We start from the raw sequence: 20,226 nt of genomic DNA, 5'->3' as shown, positions 1-20,226 counted from the left end.
CAGTTTGTTCCTTCCTGATGAAACTGATTTTTTAATAAGGCGGAAATGATCCCCACCCTGTGCCAGACCTTGTTCTAGGTCTTTTAAGGATGTGGGCTTCCAGTTATATCCAGAAAGGGTGTGAGGAAAAGGTGGCTGGTGAGTGCTGAGAGTGTTTTCTTCCTGTGGGTAAAACGGATGTGGCTGACTGTAGCCTCATTCCTATTACAGAGAAACTAGCCATGGGGGAGCCTGGTCGAGCCAAAGACCTCTGCATCTTTAGCTACCTTGTTTCCATTTCTCATGAGACCCAGGTGGATGGCGGGTAAGGGTGAGGAGGGGATGGTTTTGGAAGTCCGCAGACTGAAAACAGGGCAGTAAGAACAAGAAGGAGGTTGGCGGGGCTCCTTGTGGATGCACTTGGGGACCTGATTTTAAACCCCTGGCAGCCCAGCTCTTGGTTTATCCCCACAGGGTTTTAGTGATTGTAGTTACCTCATTAGAGCCAACTTTACTTAATGTATCTGTAATAGATTTTAGAACCAGAAGAGCACTAGAGTGCCAAGTTCCTAGTTCCCCAGCCACCTGCTTATGACCTCCATCATTCCAAACCCCGAGCTCTCTGGCTCTAGCATTTAGCCAGCTGGCGAGAAAGTCTTCAACTCACAGTGCATGAATAGATACTGAGCACCCTGAATGCTTTGGAGGGTTGGTTGTCCATTATCATCTTCTTTTGTGCTTTTATCCTGGTATTCTTGTGAGGTGGCTAGGGAGCTGGCTGGGGACATTGAGGCAAGAGAAACCAGGTGACCTGGCCAAAGTCACATAACACACTTGCCACTGAGAACAAAAATTAAGGGCTGGTTCTCCATTCATAAACACTCTCCCCCACCCCATTCCCCATCCCTGCCTTGCCTTGAAGTATGGCATTCATACTACTGATGGAGTATAGGCTGATTTTCATTTGCATATCTATGAACTTGTAAAAAACTTAAAGCCATGTATCCATTTAAATGTGCATTAAAGAAAAAACTCATGATTTCATTATTGCTTAGCAAGAAACTAAGTTTAATAAAAAGTCAATACAAGGTCAATAATATTGCCACTGTACACAGGTGTGACAGACAACGCCAAAGTGGTAGATTTTGGGAAATGCAGCATAAGCACATTTGGGTTGGGCTGATACCACTTAGCACTGGGAACGTTTTGAATAATACATGTCCAATTTTAGCCCGAGGCTACGTCTTTTCATGTAACAAAAAGGAGCTCCTAAATATTCATTTACATGAAACTTTTATACCTACTATTATAATTTGAATTCACAAAAGATAGTCATTACCTAAAGACGACCTTAGTAAATATTTTTATAAAGCAAAGAAACCTTTCATATAGTCTCCAGTTTCTTTCAAAAGCACCTTATTTGCAAATTTAGACTTTTAAACAGTAATTTCTGTTAGTTAGGATTTTGATAACTAGAAACTTCTTAATTGACACCTGAATAACTTCAGGGTGATGACAGTGAATATACTTCTTAGACCATCTTAGCATCAAATATGGTACAATAAAGAGTGTTCTGTTGGACATCCATTCTCCAACCAATGATAAATACTCTTGTCTAAAATTTATAACCAAGAGATGCATTTTAGAGCTGACTCATTCTAGTAAACCTGACAAAGTTTTGCTACACAAATTCAGGTAATTTAGAACAGTTATGTTGAAGATGAGACAACTATTTGTAACATCAGACTCAACATTTTAAGCCAGAACTTTCTCTTTCGTATTATGAGTGATGACGGCCATATTTTCTGAACCTAAATTCAGGATGTACATTTGTTGGCTGGGATTCTGGGGTCTCATTCTCAAATATGTTGATGTGTTCATACATATCAAGACAAACTTTTTTTTATGACAAAAATATTAGCCCTGCTTTTAGATCCTCCTGAGACCTACTTTTTTTTCTTCTAGTTTTCTTCAAAGTCTCTTAGCCCTTTTACTTCTGCTCCTGATATGCAGTATGTGTTGGTTTTCCACACCACCATGCAATTCTCTGACAACAGCTGGGTGTTCTACAATTCGACTCAATTCCGATACTATCTACCTGGAGATAGCATCAGAACCCATAGGTTAGGGGCTCAGTCCTACAAGACTGCCTCCATCATGCCTTTACTTCAGATGCCACTCAAAAGTCCAGATTGTCACCTGTGCTTCTGACTGGCTATGGATTGGAGGTTCAAACAACCTCTTCTTTGGGTTCAATTAATTTGCTCGAGCAGCTCATGGGACTCAGAGAAACATTTTACTTACTAGATCACTAGTTTATTATAAAAGGATATAACTCAGGAATAGCCAGATGGAAGAGCCTCATAGGGCCAGGTACTGGGAAAGGGCATGGACCTTCCATGCTCTCTGAGATGTGCCGCTCTCCCCATGTGTTCACATGTTCATCAACCAGAAGCTCTCTGAACCCCATCCTTTTGGGTTTTTATGGAGACTTCGTTATATAGGCACAACTAATTAAATCATTGGCCATTGGTGATCGAAACCCGTCTCCAGCCCCTCTCTCCTCTCTGGATGGAGGTCAAGAGGTGAGACTGCAAGGTCCAACCCTTCAATCTCATGGTTGGTTCTCCTGGCATTTTCCAAGAGTCATCTTATTAATATAAACCCTATTGGAAAGGATGTTTGTTATGAATATCAAGACACCTTTATAGCTCTTATAAATTCCAAGGATTTTAGGAACTCAGTACCTAGAAGACCAAATATATATTTCTTATTGTAAATCACAGTATCTTTATTTATTTACATAACAAAAGTTAAATATGGGGCCTACATTTCCACTCCGTCTCCCAAATCTCTAACAAACAAAAGAATATTTTCCTGTGTTACCTGTAGAAGCAGATAGCTTTGTGACCTGAGCAAATGACTGAACTCTAAGAGTGCTGACGACTATTGGTTCTCCTCCACGTGGGCTTCTCCACAGGGATGCTTGGGCTTCCTCAAAGCATGGTGGCCGGGTTTCAAAAGTGAATGTCCCAAGAAACAGAAAAGAGAAGCTGTCGGTTCCCCTAAAGACTTCAATTGGAAACTGGCTCAGTGTCATGTCCATATACTATTGGTCAAGCAGTCACTGAGTCCAGATTCGAGGGGAAGGGACACAGACCCTGCTTCTTGGTGGGTGAAGTGTCAGAGATTTGGGGGCCATGTTCGAAACCACAAGAGTTGGTCTCACAGAGTGTCCTTCCTTCTAACATAACTTCACCAAGGTTCAGATTTTGTCTTCTACCTGCAGTATTTTCTGAAGGGATGAAAAAGTGATATCTATAATTTGAACTCAATTATAGTTAGTAAATGCTTTGTGTGAAGTTCCTTTATATTCTAATTCTTTGACAAGTGGCTTCCTCTGGTCATGGGTCATGGGCTTGGGGGCGTTTTCATTTCATCAGTCACTCCCAAAATTCTCAGAAAGGCTGCTCTTGACCTTCTTGGTGGCAGTCATCCACCTGCAGGGCCATCCACAGTTATTGGCCTTCTCAGAGCAACTCCACTATGGCAAGACCCTGTGTTGGTTGTTGGGGGGCCCAGAGATGAATCTGGAGACGCCTTCAGGGAGCTCAGGGTGTGTATTGTAGGTGGAAAGCCCTGGCTTCAGTGTCGCTTTTTCTCAGGATGTCTTCTTCAACGGGCAGAACGCAGTGGGAGCAGCTCTGCTCAGAATGCAGCATTGACTAATGTGCCCTCGCCTAGGAGGGCAGGGACCAGGGTTCCATCGATGTCAAATAACTCCCTGCTCTGTTTCTGCACCTGTACGATAGGGAATTTATTCTAGTCCAGGCGTTGGCAAAGTTCAGCCTGTGTATCCAAGTTGGCCCAACACCTGTTTTCCAAGTGACATTTTACTGGAACATGATCACACCTGTTGCTTTGTGTAAGTCCATGGTTGCTTTCAGCTCTTTGCAGCAGAGACCTTATGGCCCACAAGCCTAATATATTTACTTTCTGGCACTGCACAAAAAATTCGTGGACCCCTGGTCTAGAATAATGGTTTTTAAGCTTCATTAAGCCACACTAATGTTTATTTAACAATAAATCAATTCTTCTAACACCATATACCAGGCACTGTACCAAACGCTTTAAAATTATTAACTGACTTAATCCTTATAAAACCCCTGTGAGATGGGTGTTATCATCACCCCTATTTTAGAGAAGAGAAAACTGAGACAGAGTTAACAGAGAAATTAAATAACTTGCCCAAGATCACACAGCTAAGTTGGAAAGGCAAGATTCAAGTTCGGCAGTCTGGCTAGAGTCATGTTCTTGCCTAGTGCTCTATGCGCTGCTCACTAGTGGCCAGTTGTGAAAATTAGGTGGGCCGGTGACTAATGAGGATTGATCTGAGGGTGGTCAGCATTTTCCTCTCATCCCCAGGACCCGCAGGGTCAAACCTGATAGCCAGATTCTGTAAGGTTAGCAGATTAGTAGGGCCCGAAGCACATAGAGGGGACTTTAGCTTGTTTTGGTTTCTACAAGAGGAATTGATCCTGGCTGATGGGAACAGAGGCAGGCTTGGAACTATATGTAGAGATACTCCTCCCTGAGAATGAGAACTCTAGACAAAACCATTTCTAGATGATCATAATTATGCCAATAAAAATGAGCACTCAGAGACCAGTATCCACATTTCAGGACAATAACTAGAAGAAGACATCTTTCAATTAACTGCAATCCTCAAACAAGTATTAAAACCTGTAAATCTATTTGGAGCCATTTCCCTGGGCCAGAGTGCTTTATCTCAGAAGCAGGCTGTAAAATTCAGCAAGGGCTGACTTCTCACACTCAATGTCACCTTCCCAACTCCCTCATACCAATAACCCTCAGTCAGCCCTGGGAGTTGAGAGATTAGTGGCAGCATTTCTTGAGGGGGTGGGAGTCTGGGGCTGCAGAGGGGTCTTCCCTACATGCAAGTTAGCCATCTTGTCTGAGCCCCCTTTCTCATAAGGGGGAGACTTAGAGGATGAAGTACAGCATTCCCTTCCCCTTGGGGCTAAACCACTCCTAGGAATAGGAGCAGTGAGGGTGACTCACTTTTACTACCAGTGGAAAGCTGATCTGGATTTTGGTAGTGGTTTGAAGGTAACAGAGATCTTGGGGGAGAGTTTATTCTTTGGTGTCCTGGCTGCTCTCCACAGTGGTACATATTCAATGTAGTGATTTAAGAGGATTCCTGATCCCAGGAGAACCTCCGCTCTGCCTTTTACAGAAGGGTGTCTTCTTCTGCATTGTTTTGCTGTCCCTGCCTTTTCTCCTGTGTTTGTGTCTCTGCCTATTGGTACCATCCTCCCACCCCATCCCAAGGATAGGCTCTTCCTAGGTGCTCCGCTCCTGCCTGGGGTCCCTGGCCCTACCCCTTCCCCCAGCCAGCGGCACACTGCTCCCCACCCCGCCCCCGCAAATGGTGAAAGGATCTTCCTGACAACTGAGAATCCCAGTTCCTTTTTGGTTGGACATTTTCAATTTAGGGGAAGGCTTTAAAGACACACACACACACACACACACACACACACACACACACACACACACATAATTTTTTTTGACTGCTTTCAGGCCACTCTTGGTTCTCCCTTTGTTTATCCAAACTGGAGTCTCCTTTGTTTTCAGGAGCAGGTTTTCTGACAGGCTCCCTCCTGGTGGTCACTCTCCCTTCAGTCCTGTCTGCTTTAGGGATGAGGGGAGTTGATCGACTGTCCCAGAGGTCAGAAGATCCCAAGCGAAATGGGCTTTTGTGGGAGTGGATGGTATTCCTTCTTTTCTCAAGTACTTGGCTGCCACTTGGAATACAAGCAGGGGCCTTGCGGGCCTGGGGGTGAGACTGCCCGTGGGGGATGGAGGCCTTGCTGGGGTGGGTGGGGTGGTGGGTACAGGCTGTTGCTACATCTTGGGTCAGCTCCATGCGCTACAGACAGCCCCCTCCCCGGGCCTCGATGGAGTTCCCCAATGCCTGGCTCTCCTCCAGCTTGTCCGAGAAGGACATTTGACCTCATTCATCTAACAATATATTAGAAATAGCAGATAATTTGAATAAAATGAAGCTGTCTCATTTCGGGGGATACTTTGGAAAATAGAAGCTTGGTTCTCATTGAAGGTGCCTCATTAGTGTGTGCTTGTGTTTTTAACAACTTAAAAAGTGTTATAGAAAATATGGTGCCACCATTACATTAAAATACATTTGGGAGGAATTATCTATCAATCTCCCTCTTCACTTGAATACTATATAAGTTTTGCATATTATATCCCTTTCCCCCTTTAATAGAAATTGATCAATGTACAGTTATGTTAAATAATTTCGTATACTTCGTTAGCTGGGTTTGTCATTTGTTTCAAATTCTGTTTATTGCCAGTCTCACCACTGTCTTCCAGAGACACCAAGCTCCGCAGGTCTATGGTATCATCACCTTTATCAGCGACACTCCTCGGCAGAGTATCTTGTTTTAGTTGGTGTTTCCCAGCTGCCCAGGGCTGTTCCTTCCTTTCTCCCAAAGGAAACAGCTGAGAAATCACCAGAATTGTCGTACTCTTAAATAACACCAGCTGCCACTGATATGTGTCACAGTTTATGAATTTGCCAAGGCACTCTCATGCCTCATATGTGGGATAGGCAGGTATTATAATTATGGCCTCCAAGAAATTAAGTCTCATGCAGGACTTCACAGCTGACACTGGGACTGGAGGCCACGTCCTCTTACTCTCTTGTGCTCTTTCTACCACCACAGAACCAGCCGTAGACACCAGGGATGTGTCTTGTGATTTACTTCTGTAAAAAGGGAATAATAAGAGTGCCTAGTTCATAGGGCCAGTGTGAGCTCTTAGCTGGGGTGATAGTAGCCCCCCACCATTATGTGCCAGGCACTAAGGGGGATAGACAGATCACATGGCTTGGGCACACCATGCAGAAATGCAGATAAAACCTGTGCCCAGATAAGCATCATGCCACGTGGGAAGGTTGGGTCCGCGTGTGTGACTTTGTGGCTCTCCTACACCGTGAGTCTCCTGGTCCAGCTTCCTGAAGTCATGCCCTCTCCTCTCCAGGGTGGGCCAACCAGGAGGCCAGGGGTGGACATGAGGCTGCTTACAGAGCTGATCCTTCCTTCAGGGATCTTGGTGTGCTCTGTGGACTTTTTAACTCACAGCCGTTGTTGCCAGCCCATTGCACAGACCAAGGCTACAGTCACTGGGCATTCTGGCTTTCGGCCCTGCCTCAACCCCTTCTGTGTCACCAAGTGTACGCACGTGTACGTACACACACACACACACACACACACACACACACACGACTAAAACAATCAGCAGGGGAAGTGTGTGGTGTATAAAGGAAGGAGGAATTCATTCATTCATTTATTCAGCCAGTACATACTGCAATATGCTAAGCCCTGGAGCTTTCCCACCACGAACGAGCACATAGCACATGCACACGAGTGCATGCCATGAAGGGGAGTAAAGCAGGGCCAGGGACTGGGGGTGCTGGAGGGGTGGTAAGGGCAGAGTCCTGAAGGAGGTGGGACGTGAGAGGGGGCTGGGAGCACGGTCTGTTTGTGGAACAGCAGGAGGCCATTGGGGCTGGAGGGTAGTGAGCAAGGGAGAGAAAGGCAGTGAGGCTGGTCACAGGCCAGATCATGTATGGACTTGGACTCAGTAATGTAGGATGGTTTTGAAGCCTTCAAAGGGCCTGACCTGAGACTGGGGGACTTGGGTTGTTATCCAGGAAGGAGCGAGCTCTTCTGACCCTGGCACAGGGTGGGGATTTTGGAATCTCCATCTCCTACATTTCCGGCTTATCTGGGACCCTCTGCTTCGTACTCTTCAGGTGTGCTGCCCCCATTCAGGACATTCTAGGGATCTCCTAGGGGCTAATGTACCCTCTCCCTCCCATCGTGCAAACTGCTCAGCCCCAGTCACAGTGGCTGGGCTGCCTCCTGTTTGCTTGTGGCAGAATTCCCTCTCCTGACTGGGAGCTCCTGGAACTCGATTCATCTTTGCGACCCTCTCAGTGAGTGGCACCTAGTAGGCCTCCCCAAAGCTGATAAGGAAGAGAGAGGAAGTAAAACCCTAGACGAGGTCTTATAACTGGCCAGCACCTGGGGCGAGGCACTTAGAGAGGAAGGAGTTGAGATTTTCATGGCCAAGGCGGGCTCCTTGTGTGTGGGGATTGCCCTCGCGAGGATTGGGGGTAGAGGAGAGGTCACCCAGCCACAGCATAGCAGGGACTTCCTTCCCGTGCTATGGGAAGCCACCCCATTCCACTGCTTAGTTTTGGAGGTGACAGCTGGGACAGCACCTGCAGCCTCCGAGGCCAGCCTCTTCCTCAGCATTTCCCTTTGGGGTGGGAGTTCCGGTACTTTGCCTTATCAGGAGGAAATGATAGCTTTGGAAAGGCTGTGGAAACCCCCTTGGGGATAGCTTTGGGTAGATGACAAGACAGCGACCTTTCTAAAGGATAAATAATCCTGGAGTTATGCTTAAGGACAGTGCTTCCTAGGCACCCCTATTTGGCTTACAGTACCCCAAGGCCAGGAGCCTACCTAGCTCAAGGCCTGGCTGAGGGACTGTAGATTTGGATTCTCATTCAGTCATTAAATTTCTTTAAAGTCTAAGAATTAATAGTCTCATTTGTTCAACAAACTTATTCAGTAGATATTTTTGTGAAGCAGCTATATACCAGGCTTTTTTCTAAGAACTGGTAATATGACTAGTAAAGAAAACAGACAAAAATTCTTGTCCTGGATGACTAGTCTTATAACAAGAGGACATCTTTAAAGAAAGACCTGCAGTTCTTTAAACAATAAATCCTGCAGTTCATGTAAACTTTGGTTCTGAGCATGGTGAGGAGAGGCAGGAGCAGTAGGGTAGTTGGGATGCCCAGGGACAGAGGGAAGCAGTGTCACCTGAGGCCAGTCAGACAGGGTGGACATACAGCACTCTTGCAATGTGGCAGAAGTCAGGGAAGAATGAGATTCTATTTACAAAGTTGAGCTTGTAAACAGCTATTTCTGAACATGTTTATATTCCAGAAGTAACTTATCCATGGCTGATTTTCTGACAGAGCAACAAGTGTTATTTTCTTTGTGTCTGGGTACACAGGGCTGGTGTGCACCCTGAAGTGGGGACAAACATGGCTAAGCAATTTGCAAACAAAATAAGGGCAAGTCTGTTCAGAGTCACTTCATGTGGCTGGGCCTGAGAGCTGGTGGAAAGAACTCAGAACAGTCAGAGAAGACTTCCTGGAGGACGTGGCCCTAGGCTAGCCACAAGGAAGTGGGGAAGGTGTTCTCGGTGAGGTGGTAACATGTGAGCATGGCTTGTGTCCATCAGGCAGCATGACCGGTCTGTCACATGGAGTTGGAAATGGTGACAGATTGGGAGGATGGGATAAGGGGGCAGTGTAGGCCAGTGCAGGCTTGACGTGGTCCCCACCTGGGAGCCATTAAAGGTTTTGCAGCTGGAAGTAGCTGGTAATGGTGTTTTCCAGTGTTTAGGGTGTCATTGATGGTGGGAGGGAGTTGGAAGCAGATGAACGTCAGTCTAGAGAACCAGGGTCCTGCCCAACAAGTCATGGGGTCACAAATAAATCACCCACTCTTTCTGAGCCTTAGTTTACCTCATCTGTAAAATGAAAATAAGATTTCTAATCTTGGCTATTTCGCAGATTTGTTGTGAGTCTTAACTTTAAGAATATACTTCCTCCTGTGATAATGCTTTTCTTAAAAAAGAAAAGAAAAAAAAAAAGGTAAAGTGTTAATTCAAGAAATAATCCAGGCTGTTGGTGTCAGGATCCCCTTTCTCACTTTGGCTTCCTCTACCTAGGAGACAGCAGGAAGTGAGAGAGAAATCTTGTTTTCTTGTGCGTAAATGACAGAGTCCACACAAAGGAGGACCAAGAAGCGGGAACTTGAGTTTACAAAACATCCTGCCCACCATTTGCATTTAATCCTCACACCACGCCCTGTGGCAGGTAGGTAGGGACAGCTGATGGGGACTCTGAGCTGGAGCTGCAGCCCCGTCCCAGGACACTGACCCGCTCTCCTTCTGCATTAGTTTGCCCTGGCCGCCACAACAGAGTGCCACAGACTGGGGGGCTTAAACAACAGAGATTCATTTTCTCACGATTCTGGAGATTGGAAGCCCAAGGTTGAGCTGTCAGCAGGTAAAGTGTCAGCAGGTTTCGTTTCTCCTGAGGCCTCGCTCCTTAACTTATAGATGGCTGTCTTCTCTCTGTCCTCACATGGTTTTCTTCTGTGTGTATCTGTGTCCTAATCTCTTCTTATAAGGAGACCAGTCATTGGATTAGGGCCCCTAATGACCTCATTTTCCCTTAATCGCCTCTTTAGAGGTACTGTCTCCAAGTGCAGTCACATTCTGAGGTATTGGGCGTGAGGACTTCAGCATATGCATTAAGAAGAGTAGTGCACAATTAACCCCTACCACATTCTTCCAGAATTTCCGGAGTATTTACGATTCTGAGTGGGAAGGCACTTTACTGGAGGAAAAGGGGAGTGAGTGAGGATTGTAAAATGCTCGGGAGTTGTCACAGACTCGATTTGGGGGAGGTGGGTACCATTGAGAACTACGGCAAGGTGAACATAGGTGAGCGAATGATATACTGTGCCCAGCAAATCTAAATTAGGTTCACTCAGGCATAAACTTCTTAAACCAAAAAACCCCTAACCTTCACAAAAGTTCAATTAACTTGCTTTATAAAAGATTTCATAACACATTTCCTTTAAATATCCAACCTCACTAGTATACTTAAAAGTGATTTGATTTAACACCATGTGATTAAAGTACTATGTTTTCAGAGCCTAGTCATTAAAAGCTTGAGAGACAGCCTGTAATTAAAATTTTGCTGAACCTTCCTCCTCCCAAGACCAGTTCACGACAGTTGGCAATTAAAGCAGCTGAGGTATCCATGGGTCTCCAGAGCCTCCTGCTCCAGGTAAGTGCGCTCCTGGATCCGACCAGTATTGGAGAAGGGCAGCGCTGACCACCTGGCCCCTGTCTGGGCTGTCTTTCCTGCTGCCCTAGGAGCCAGCACTGGATCTATACGGGCAGCAACCCAACCTAGTTCTGCTTGACCTCCAGTATCACTTGGGGGCAGTGATATTGGTCCCCTGTCAGTTTAGAGGGCAAGGAGGCATAGACAAAAGAATATCGAGTGTTATCCAAATCTCAACATCAGTGATTTCAACCCGTATGTATTTTACTCTTACCAGAGCCACAAATATATCCAAGTTGATTGACTAATAACTTGTGTTCCTCCATACAAGTGGAGCACATTGCCCAGAACCAGGGGAGGAAGTGGGCATCAGAAGGAGGCCCTTACCCATTTCCTAAGAGGGGAGAGCGAGTATAACCAGGAAAAGTATAACCAGGAAAAGCACGTGTGACTGATCCATTTGCGGGAAAGCATGTCATGATTCTCAGAGTGGAAAAGCCAGCAATTATGGGATGAAGAGCACTTGTCATCTAGGGCATAGGAAACCAGGGTTTAATAAAGCCAGTTGCTAGTGGGGTGTTAGGTTCTGGGTCTGGTCCTTCCATCATCTATATTAATAACTTGGTGTGTGTCAGGAACTGTGCTGTGTGCTGAGGGCCATCGGTAGTCTTGGGGCAGAGAGCCTTCAAGTGCAAATCTAAAAAGTGCCTGCCCTGGGGATGCACAGACAAGTGGAAGAGACATTCTCACCCAGAGTGAAAGCAGAAGCCCAGGGCACTGTGGGACGCCCCGGAGGGGGGCCTGGTCCAGCCTGGGGCATCAGGGAAGGCTCCTTATGGAAGTGCTGAGTAAATTAAGAATAGAATCAGAGGCTGCAGGGGAGTCCGTCTGATAAAGAGGTGGGGAGAGGTGTGTTTAAGGCAGAAGGAACATTATATGCAAAAGCATGGTGGTGAAAATGTGCGCGGGTGGGGGCAATTCACGTACTTCTAAGGACACAGACTTTGAGGAGAGTGGAGGGAGGTAAGGAATGGGGGTAGAGAGTTGAGCATAGGCCAGAGTGCGAAGGCCGCGGCAGGTAGAGGTGAGTAAGCTAGACTTTGTTCTAGGATTTTGAGGTACGCTTTAGGGTAAGAGTGAGCTGGAGGTTCCACAGTGCTGGGTGGACACAGTCTACCCTAAGCCTGGTGCTCTGAGGCTTATTCAGAACACTCATTGGCATCTAGGCAGGACTCTGCTGTGAGGTTGGGTTGGCCTTCTTGCCCCTCACACCAAGCTGCTTGCTTATTTTCTGGGGTGTAACTGCCTCTGTGCCCCTTTATGCCAACACAGATCTCTTCAGAGCCTGGCAGCCTTTACTATTTCATATATGTAAGCAAACTCAAAGGAACCAACCCATGTGTATCAGTAAGTAACAGAGACCAGAAATAACCAGGGTTATTTAAGATAGAGATTATTTTTCTCCCGCATAAAAGAGGCCTAGGGATAGGCTGGCTGGCCAGAGCTAGTATGCTGGTTGTATGAACCTAGTTCACGTCCATCTTTTTGCTCCACCATCTTTGCATGTGGCCACTTTACTCGAGGTACCTCAAGGTCGCCTCGTGGTCCAGTATGGTTGCTAAAGTACTAGCCATCACACCCTCCTTCTGGGCAAGGAGGAGGAACTGAGATCACTTTCCGTTAATCAGCCCTATCTGTGAGGGAGGCTGGGAAATATAGTTTTTCAGCTGAGTGTATTACCCAAGGTTCAGCAAGTAAGGAAGAATGGGAGAATGGATAACGAGTAGGCAACTAGCAGCCTCTGCCATGACATATGGTGTAAGAGTGAGCCAAGGAAGACCAGCAGTTCCCTGAGAGCCTGGTTCCACATTCCATGTCTTTATCTGCGGTTTTCAGCACTGTGTGGCACCTAGGAGATACTGCTGAAGGGTCAGACGAACGAGACAATGACACAGGGAACTCCAGTTCTGATTAGCTACCAACAAGCTCAGGTGACCAAAACATGTTGTATTTGGATGCATCTCAGAGAGGAGCAGGACCGTGCAAGGGCAGGGGCCCTGACCCTACTTCTTACTTAGGAAGTCGTTTATCTCTTTTGAGCCTCAGTTTCTCCCTCTTCAGAAAGGGAGCAATCCTACTTCTGCAGATTTGAGGCAAGGATCAAATGAGGCAATAGACTATACATAATTGTATAAATGTGAGTTTGTGGTGGTTAGATGTAGCTTGTTTAGCTTCTCAGACTCTCTTCTTCTCCCTCTAGATAAAGTCTAGAAGATTAGAATACTTTTTTGAGCTCAGTTATATATACTGACTTCTCTCATAGTCTCCATTCCTCCCTCCCAGGCCACAGGAATCATAATATTCCTTTGTTTCCAGGTATCTTTCTTCAGAAAGGCTCAAAGTTCTAATTATCTCTGGATTATCTAATATTCTAAGATACAGGGAGGATCAAGAATTATTATTTATCTCTGAAAAATGGGCAGGTAACTCACCCAGAGTCAGAGCTACACCTAAAGCTGGGTTTTCTGACTCCATTCCCAGAGCCCTTTCTCTTAAAACAGTATGTACAGGCCTTTTGTTTTGAAGCAGCAAATGCAGCTTTTCAAAAGATCTCTTAGCCAGAGGCCCAGTGCACAAAGGGAAGAGGATGCCCGTCTCACAAGCCACCTCCCTGGAAAGCTCCTAACTCTCCTTGGGGTCCCAAGGTGGGCTGCTCTTAGTCCTTCTGGAAGCATCCAATTCATCAGCTGTCCAGTGCTCCCTGGGTTTTAAGTGCTCTTGGTGGACACAAGTAGAAGCCCAGCTCTCTCCTATGTAGGGGAGACAAGAAACTTGGTCAGTCTGTGACAGCAATGACTGTCATCACACCTTGGCTTGGCCCTGGCCTGGGGTAGAGACCCGCACAGTCCAGCCCCATCTCCCAACACAACCCTGACTCATTGCCCGTTCTCCCAATGCTTAACCCCAAATGGATGCGCAAGGAGTGCTTTCCTGCTTGAAAGAATTACAGATTGTGTGGTATAACCGCATACCCCCAATACAAGTAATTTAAATTTATTATCCATTTTTCCTTTTATATTTTTGAATGTTTTCTCACCATTTTTTTTTGCCGAAGCTTCCTAACTTTTTAATGAATCTGCCCTCGTTTCCTCATCTTGCCTTCTCCATGTCCACTAGAAGTTTAAGTTTTAAAATGTGTTTGAAGAGGCACTACACTTACAGAGTTAAAAAAATAAATTTAAAAACATCTAAATAAAAAGTTATGCTTTGGAGACAACGTCCATCAACCAATGAATGGATAAACCACAGTATATTCGTACAATAGAATGTTATTTGGCCATAAAAAAGAGTGAAGTACTGCGACATGCTACAATTTGGATCAACCTCGAAAATGTGCTAAGAGAAAGAAGTCAGACACGAAAGTCTCATATTGGATGAATCCATCTGTATGAAAGGTCCAGAATAGGGAAATCCCCAGAGACAGAATGGAGGTTGGTGGTTTGCAGGGGCGGGGGGTGGGGGGAATGGGCAGTGATTGTTCATGAGCACAGGGTTTACTTTTGGGGTGATGAGAATGTTTTAGAACTAGACCGAGTCGGTGGTTACACAGCTGTGTGAATGGACTAAATACCACTGAATTGTACTCTTTAAAATGCCTAAAATGGTTAATTTCATGTTATGTAAATTTCATCTTCATAATTAAAAGAAAGAAAAAAAAAGATGATCTGTGAAGTATGGCGGTGGTGTTTTCAATCTGTCCCCAACCACCCTCTTCCTTCATGTCCTGCTCCTTCCTTAGAGGTGACAATTTTAAAAAACTTTTTATTATTGGAAATTCCAAAAGATATCAAAGTAGACAGAATAACATGATGAATCATTGTGTACCTACCACCCACCTTCCTCAGTTACCATCTCATGGCCAAGCTTGGTTCTCTTCTGCGACCCATTTCCCTATCCATGGATTATTTGAAGCAAATCCCAGACACCATATGATTTCACTCATAATTAATTCAGTAGGTATCTGTAAAAGGTAAGAACTCTTTTTTAAAAGCATAACCACAATAAGTAGTACTTTCAATTACATTTTGTTTCTCCTTTCAGTATTCTTCATGCATTAAAGGACTACATTCTAATTTTCCCCTGTCTTATATCAAAGGGATTATACTAAAAATGCTATTCTGTACCTTGCTCTTTTGCCTAACAGAATATTCTGTAGATCTCATCTCTATCAGCATATAGTAAGCCTCCTTGTGGTTTTTTTTTTAAGAGTATTATATTCTATTGCATGGCTATGTGCTAGTTTATTCACCCATCTCTTACTTCTGTACATTTGGGTGGTTTCCAGGACACCACTGCAGACTGAGGGATCAAAGACAAATCATATTTGGTTCCTGGCCTCAAGGAGCCTGGATTAGGCAGGTTCTTCGGAGAAAGAGAACCATTAAGAGAGAGAGAATTTTCCTGGGATCCTCTGTTGTTCTCTGTGTAGTTAGCTTGGGCTTCCTGTAACACGGTTCTCTCAGTGGACTTGGCCTTATTTCAAGGCGGCTGGCTTCCCTCAGAACACAAAGGCAAAAGCTGCCAGGCCTTCTTCAGACTTAGATCTAGAACGGGCATAGTGTCACTTCTGCTGCACTTCTGAACAACCAGGCACATGCTGGGAGGTGTGGACACTACCCCATCCCTATAGGGAGTGTGGTAGAATATCTGGATACTTGATAAATAATAGCTGTCAGAGCACTGGAGTGGCTGAGACCCAGCTCTCGGGGTAACTTCCTGTGAGACCTAGTCCGATACTCATTCCCTCTCTGAATCTCTAAAATGGGGATAATAGGATACCAACCAGTCACTGTCTACTCACAGGGCTGCTGCCAGGTCCAGATGAGATAAGACAATAATAGCTATGAAAGAGGTTAGCAGCTGGGTGTGGCAGGATTTTTGGAGCCTCCTTCCCAGAAGCCCCCACCTCCAGACACTTCTACCAGGACTCTTGGGGTGCACAGAGGTAGGTCACAGCTCCTCCTGAGGTGCTTATGCAGGCCTCAGTTGGGTCAGCAAGTAGGTCTCGAGTCTGGGAGGCATGAAGGGCCAACTTGCTGAATGTTTAATACTCACCAGGGACTTTGCAGCCCTTACATTTTCTCTCATACCCTTGTAGCAGTTCTATAAGACAAGTGACACTTTTGCCCCTTTGGCACATGTCCCCCACAGTGAGTGACATAGCTGAGTGACAGAGCCAGAACTCCAGCTTGGGCCCGCCAGGCTCCAAACCCTGTGCCCTTTACCCACAAAGCTGGCTGGGGAGAAAGACTCTTGGCAAAATACCAGAATTTTCCTTACTGTGAACACTGTCGACTTTAATTAGATTAATTTTCACTTTTCTTTTGCCTTCGGGAAGGGGGTTGTTTAAAAATGATGCCATTGGATTACAGCAATGCACTGTGAGAAGAACTGAGAATTCTGGTGTGAGAAACTCCAACCCAGCAAGCAGTCAGCAGCACATCTGATTTATCCGTGTGCCTCCCCCAAGATCCCCTCCAGCCCCCCAAGGACAGCCCAGCCTCCTGGTCTGTCTCTACTCTCTCAGGACAGACGTTCTTTGCCCCAGTCCAGGTCTGTCACAAATACTCCCTGTGTGGCCTGCGTTTTTAGAAAGTCTGCTCTGAGCACACCTCTGTGCTGGGCTGTGGCCCCAGCCCCACATCTTGGTTTTCTGGAGTAAATAAAAGATGCCAGCATTTATGTGGTCTTCTCTTTCCAAAATAAACTAGTCAGGGCTTTGCCTGGATTAAGGCTTAGTAAATGAGAGTGCTTTGCCCAGTCCCAATCTTGCTTTTTTTTACCCTGGGGAGCCAACAACAAACATTTGTAGAGGGCCCAGGGCACACCAGGTGGGCCCTGAGCTGGAGAAACGTTCCTTGTGGAACAGTTGGCCTCAGAGGGAACTCACTGAAGAACAGCTAGGCTTATGGATTGTCCCCCTGTGACCTTGGCCAGCAGCGCCTGCACTCAGGGCGCCTGGGTCTGCCCACTTGCCTGGCTGTGAGAGTATGCCGAGGGGTGGGCCTGACTTCTGGCAGCTGTGGGTGTGCGGTCACTTGGGCCCAGGCTGCCCAGGGTAGCGCTGACCTTTGGAAGGGCAAACATGTGGCCTTTGGGGCTTTGCCAGGCCAGCCACTAGTCAGGAGAGAAGCAGTTCATGCTGCACGGTGTTTTCCCTTCTCCTCTGGCCTGGTCATTTTTACTGGGAAGCCAAAAAGACAAGCATTTTGTAGTCATCATGGGGAGTATTGGGCCCTTTCCTGCAAGGGGCCTTTCTGTGGAGCTGAGGACATTTGCCCATCCTCCCAGCATCTCGCCGGCATCCTCATTCAGGCCTCAGTCGCCACTCTCCTAACTTTCCAAGTCCCCTTTCTCTGCGGTTCTCTACTTCAGCCAACACAAACACCAGAATAAGTAGGCAAAAAGCTACCTCTTCTCTTTTCCAGATTCACTGCGCCAGCGGAGGCATAACCGTTTAATCGCTGACACTAAGTCTCCAGTAAAACCCGATGAAACCTGGTCCTGCAGAGGCCAAGTACACATCTGGGTGTGGCACAAAGAAAACAGAAGAAAAGGACATAGGTAGGATTTGGTCTGCTCAGATGTACCTTTTCAAATCCTTTTATTTAGACTCTTAATTCCCTGTTCTACTTTATAAGCTTGGGGTTTGGGGATTTCAGAGTTTGTCTTTGGTGTGGTTTTGTTTTCTGGTTTTCTCCACAGAGGGGATAATATTCTAAAAGCTTGAAATTGCTAATTATTCTTAAAACCTCGAGAGCTGCTTAGGTGGCATGTGTGATCCTTAGAGCACGTTGTATTGCAGGCCACAACAGCGAATGCGCATACGGAGACTCCAGGAAAGTGTTTTAGGGGGATCGCTGAAGGGAAATTGTCCTACCAGTTCAGAGAATGCCCCCCAAAGGCGAATCTGATCTGAGTTACACCTGCGAGGTGCAGAAGTCAGAGGTCAGAGGCAGGCACAGCCTCAGTTCCTTCTCATGGCTTCTGTTTCCCTATGTTGACCGAGGAGGAGACGGGTCTGCCCAGGGTCCCTGTTTCTTTTGTGTGATACTGAGCATGACAGCTGGCCCGGGGGACTCAGACTGACTCTTAGGAACTTGAGGTTAGAGATGCGAGGAGAAAACTGCAACAAGAATTGACTAGAAAAATGCTGCCTCATCCACGTGAGACAGGGAGTTTGGGTAAAACGGAGTCTGATGTGTGTCCCTGCCTCAGGATCAGGGAATGATGGCATGAGGCAGGTAGTGCCAAAAACCACATCGGGAATAAATAGGCCTGTACAGGTCCAGGTTCACTCTTTGATATGTGGATATCCAATTGTCTCAGCACTACTTGAAAAGACTATTCTTCCCTATTGAATTCTTTTTTTGTTTGTTTGTCATGCCTTTTCCTACTCAAAAATAACTATTGGCCCTTTCTCTCCCCTCCCCCCACCGTCTCCCTCCAGCTGTCCTTTTTCCCGCTCTCCCTCACACGCACCTGCCAGCTCGCCCTGAGGTAACGGGCACCTCTGCTGCTTAAGGGAGGCCTCATTGCGGCCCTGGGCCTTATCCCTAACTCCCAGGATTCCTTCTCAGAAGGACCTGTGCTTACTCAGGCCTCTTTATGTGTTCATTTGTCTCCCTAGATGGGCGAATTCAGCTCCTTCAGGGGAAGGGCATGAAGGAAGAGCTGCATGTGACCCCAAACCCTCACATTAACGTGCTGTCTTTTCATGCCTGTATTCCTGGCTCCCAAGCCAGGTGTCAGCTTTCCCAGGCACGACCCTCTTGGAGTCCCTTGTCTTTCTGAACAATGTTCAGTGACTGAAAAATTAAATGGAAGCTTCTACAGACATCTGGCTGACCGATGGCTCACTAAAGTGGTAGTCCATCCATTAGTCCATCCATCTACCCCTCCATCCATCCATTCATCCATCTGTCTGTCTGTCCACCTTTTTCTTTGTCCATCTACTGAGAAAGGAAAAGGCTGGTTGCCTAACCCCTGTCTGTTGGCCGTACTATAGGTTTGTATCATTATAAAATCATAATTTAGCCCATCATCCAAGGGGTGGCAAGTTTACCAGACAGCCGGAGTCTGAGGTTACCCTGCCTGTTGTCCCTGGCAGAATGCTCGCTGGGGTGCCTTTGTGGTTTCTATGTGGGGGTCTCAGGATGCCAATGACACATCCCTGATCTAGTGAGCAAGAGTTAGAGCAGAGAGACAGAAATATCCTGGGATATTTCTGTCTAAATTGTGATGTTTGTTCATTAAATTTTAGGGCCACAAGATGGAGATGGAGGCTGCTGAGAAATTCTCACTCTCAGGTGCCCTATGTAGACCACCGGCCTTCAATAGTAACAGCCTCGAGACCTGCAGTTCCATCGCACCTTATACCAATGACCTTCTGTGTGCCCTGAAATCGGGCCCAATCTTTAAAACTTTGGGGCCCCCTGACCCCTTGGCAGAAGCAACTCACTGCTATTTAGAAAATTGGGTTTTCAATCTTGACCCACTCTTCAGGGACACTCTGGCTGTGGCTTTTATTCTCAGGAACTGGCCATGGATACTCTTCCTGGATACACCCAGGTCCTGTCTGCCCCAGGGTACGCTGGCCTGCTTCTCTCATCATGGTGACACCTTTCTTAGGGTTTCTGCTCTCCTGCCCTGTGGGCTGGTTTCTCTGTCTGCTCCTTCCTGACCCCCTGAGTATCAGAGGTCTGGCCTGAACCTCACTGGTGGACAGGTCCCCTGGGAGGTCTTCAGCAGTATGAAGGTTTGTGCGGGGATTGGATAGCAACTACCCCACTTGCTGGAAGCATCCAAGCCTTGCTCATCTAAGTAAGACACCCTCTTGTGTTGCTCCAGAAATGAGATCTTTCTGTAGTCCTGTCTTAAAACTGACTTCTTTTCATTTACCAACGGTTTGCATGATTTTGCCATGTCATGACACATTCCCGCTTAAACGTCATGCCAGCATCAGCTCTCTAATATTTATTTTTATAGATTTCCCATTTCACAGGGAAAGAAGGTGAGATGGCAATACTGTTCTCACAAATACCACAGCTGATCACTGAATTTCAATTGTTTTATAAAAATCCTATGTGAATTATGTAACTTACCAGCCCTGCATCCAAAATTACATGTAACTGCTTGCATTTTCAAAAATAATTCTTGCCACTACCTTAGGTTCTAGGGCTTTAGTTTGGACCTGCCCCCCT

At 46.2% G+C, this 20,226-nt stretch overlaps 1 protein-coding gene across 3 annotated transcripts in view; it reads left to right on the top strand.

Moving 5' to 3' along the window:
- Positions 1-9,815: 9,815 nt before the first annotated feature.
- The window catches only part of CTIF (cap binding complex dependent translation initiation factor), a 232,861-nt gene continuing 222,450 nt past the window's right edge, over positions 9,816-20,226 (top strand). The window contains exons 1-2 of one of the 3 annotated variants that reach the window (XM_039842034.1): positions 9,816-10,174; positions 17,452-17,587. The gene's annotated coding sequence lies outside the window, so the exon portion shown is untranslated. The remainder of the gene's footprint in view (positions 10,175-17,451; positions 17,588-20,226) is intronic. The other 2 variants (XM_039842019.1, XM_039842027.1) reach the window with 2 other exon arrangements.

This window comes from Pteropus medius, unplaced genomic scaffold (genome assembly GCF_902729225.1).
Source record: "Pteropus medius unplaced genomic scaffold, Ma_sr-lr_union100, whole genome shotgun sequence".
Lineage (NCBI taxonomy): Eukaryota > Metazoa > Chordata > Mammalia > Chiroptera > Pteropodidae > Pteropus > Pteropus medius.
The sequence above is the reverse complement of the archived record's forward strand: the minus strand, read 5'-3'. Positions and strand labels throughout refer to the sequence as shown.